Source organism: Accipiter gentilis, chromosome Z, assembly GCF_929443795.1.
Source record: "Accipiter gentilis chromosome Z, bAccGen1.1, whole genome shotgun sequence".
NCBI classification, from domain to species: domain Eukaryota; kingdom Metazoa; phylum Chordata; class Aves; order Accipitriformes; family Accipitridae; genus Astur; species Astur gentilis.
Window position 1 is genome coordinate 31,524,084 of NC_064919.1, and position 3,593 is coordinate 31,527,676.

Genomic DNA, 3,593 nt, shown 5'->3' on the forward strand with positions numbered 1-3,593 from the left:
ACACAGGCACTTCACCTGGGCTATCAACCATTTCACCTTTTTAGATGAACATGCTCTAATTCCTTTCAGGCATTTCACAGGTGTTTCTGCGGTGGTTCCTAATCAGCCCCTGGCTCTTCTCTGTTGCTCAAAACTCCATCCCCTTCCTCACTAAACCTAGTTTAAAAGTTTGTAAGTCTGCCTAGCTTATTGGTGAAGACTCTCTTGCCCCACTTGGTCAGGTGAATCCCATCAGCTCACAACAGACCCAGCTTCCCAAAGGTAGCCCCATTATCACAGAAGCTAAAACCTTGAGTATTGTACCAGCCACACAGCCAGGCATTCACCTTTCAATTTGTCTCCTCCTTCCTGAACCCCTTCCTGTAACTGGGAGGATAGAGGAAAACACGACCTGTGCCCCAGATCCTTTAACACTGCTGTGAGGTACATATAGTCCCCCCACTCTTTGATCATCCTAAGTTGCTTCATCACAGTATCATTAGACCCTATGTGGAATAGTAGCAGCAGATGATAACCTGTTGGGACCACCAGGCTTGGCAGCCTCTCTGCGACATTCTCTTACCCACCCCACAGGTCCCCGACTCACTGGCTGGTCCAGCTTGGTGCTCGCTGCAGCTGCACAGCACTCACACGCTTGTCCCACAGGCACCCCACACTCACAGGTCCCCCCAAATACCAGCATGGATCCTCTGCCTGCCTGATACCTCAGCCCACACCTGAGGTTCCCCTGCTTGCCAGCTGGTCCAGCTTGACTGCCAGCAAATACAGTCCCCACCACCCATGCACAGCAGGTTTGGGGAAAGATACAGACACTTGCCCTTCCAGCAGCTGGCACCAGGCACCTGGGCTGTGGCCTGTGGTCCTGCTCCAGCTGCCAGTGCTGAGCTCCTCACTCACAACAGTTCCCCCAGCGGCTGGTTTTCAGGATACAAACTGTTCCCACCCCAGTGGTTGGAGGTTAAAGCCCCCCCTCGCTCCAGTCACTGGCACTGAGACACCGCACTCCTTCCAGTAGCCAACACCACAGGCCAGAGGCACCCACACCCCTGGTCTGACTCCAGCAGCTGGCATGGAGTCCTCGGAGTACTCACATGTTCAGGGTAGACAGTAAGATGATGCAGAGAGGTAGTTAAGAACGGACAGGACAGACCCTGGTGATCAGGCACAGGGGTCAGCCAGACAAGCGTACTGACCAGCTACAGTTTACAGGTGACTGGCCCCTTTTGTACCCTTGTCTCTCTACCACCCCCCTTTGTTCCTCCCTGCTCCCTCCTCCCCTGCACATTGCCTCCTCAGCTGGCATAGTCCCACTGACCCCTCCAACATCCTGGACCCTCAGGTTTGCATCCTTATCCATTGTAAAGTTCCAAATTTGCCTGTGGTTTCTTGATAGCCCATCATCTGGTGTGACTGACCAGGTTTGTTTCTGGTTATTGTCTTCAGTAATGGTAACTGCTCAGATTTTATGACTCTGTTTTTCTCCCTCCCTTTCCTTATCATGCCAATTTTGCAAGGTCCTTAATCAGATAATCTTACTGAGAAAAATACACATTCTTACACTCCATATATCGTTACAATTAGTGTGACTGACCATGTTTGTTCTCATTGCTGCTTATCATTTGTCAGTCAGGTTTCTCTCTCTGTATGTTCTGATTTATGGCTTCTTTGACCAGATACCCTTAAACAGACACTCTCCTTCCACATACCTTTCCACAGCCCTCAGTGTTCTTCCTATATATTTTGCTTTCCATATTATCCCCATCAATCCTTCAATTGATCTACAATCAATCAAAACAATTGTATCTACACCTTTCTTACTTGAAAAAATAAACAACCTGTTTGAGGTTAACATAAAGAAAGAGGAAAAAACCCACACAAACCTATTAGTTATCTGTATATTGCATTCATGTCAACTTTAAAATACTTGTCTGCAAGTACAACTAGTGGTAATAATTTCCCAAGAACTCCTCAGCCCAGTTTAACACAGTCAAAAGCCTGTTACAAAGGATGATATCCCTTATACATTATCATGAGCTGAATTATATTTTAATCTTCAAACTCAAGCTAAGGTTGTTCCAGGCCTGCTCAATATTTAGGATATAAGAAGTGGAAGAGAATGTGTCAAATATATAGCAATTGTATCTCACTGTGCTTCAGCCTTTGAGAGGAAGTAGGTCCAACTTCCACTTCCAAGACAACTCTGGTGGCTGGAAAGGCAGGGTATGGTCCATGCAGTGCGGCCAGCTTTGAGACAGTGGGAAAAAGAGCAAGAAGCAAGTGCCCCTGTGATAGCATGGGGGATTAAGACTGTGTGTTGCTTTTATTTATTTATTTGAGGGGCAAGCCATGCTTTTGGGAAGGGTTCTCAAGAAAGCATGGACAGCTCTACTTTGGTTGTCTTCCCAGCCTCCCAACTATCTTGGCACTGTCACCAAACCCTGTGTCCCCACCGTACTTGTGCATGAGCCTACTGGTTAAGATGGCTTGTGTGAGGCAGCCTCTTCACTTGCCTCTTGAGGTAGAAACCACTCATTGTGCTTTGATGCCAGTAACCCAAAGATATTTGAATCCTGACAGCAGCATAATCTTTCCACTAGTTTAAGCTGCCCTGTAGGCAACCAACATCTGTTTTGGCCCCTGCAGATGAACAGGGTGGCAGCAGGGTATGCACTCTGCTGCACCAGGGATATGAGTGTCAGTATTATGCCAAGGCAGTGAATCCACTCCAGCCCTTAACTTAGGTCACACTCGTCACTGTGTTTCCTCTTCTTCTCAGTATAGTTCCTTCAGGAAGGTGAAGTCTGACAGGAAGGATGGTTCACTCCTCTAAGACCCCTTTATCTGAAGCAGAGACAGTGATAAATGGGAAGAGCTGTAAAATTTTCTCAAAAGGGTTTTGACTTTAAATGCACATCAGAGAATAGTCACAGCCACCTTAGTCATTTTGCCATCATGAGTGGTGATCTGCTTTATCACTTCATGGTTATTGATGAACGGTTATTAGTTCAGTGCTTCTGCTGTTCCTAGGCACTGTCAGGGAGGGCACCTCCATCCTGAGGTGAAGTTTAACCAGAGGGACATGGTGTGTGTTCAGGTGGCATCAAGCTTGAGACATGGGATATGAGTTCTGCCACCAAGATGCCACATCTCTACAGGCAAATCACTGCACTTTTCCATGCCTTTGCTTCCCTTCTTCCTCCTCCTTCTGCATATTTAGACTGCAGGCTTTTCAGGGCTATGGAGATGTTTGTAGAGCACCTAACACAATGGGGTCTTGCAGTTGACTGAGTTTTCTCTAGGCTGTCACACTGCAAAGGCAAAGCAAGGGAACCCATAGCATTTGACAGTCCTTCATCTCCAAGGTCTGACATTTCAGGTATCTCCTTATTGCACCATTTCACTTGCACCATCAAAGTCACTCTGAATGCTAAAGCGTTTCTGCTCTCTCTGTGTTCAGGTATTATTAAAGTCCATTAAGGATGACACACCAGTAGTGATAAGCATGTCTTGCAAGAACTGTCAATAATACACCCAGTTCTTGTCATGCACAGGCAAAATCCTTCTCATTTCACATACATTCCTTGTTCCTGTTT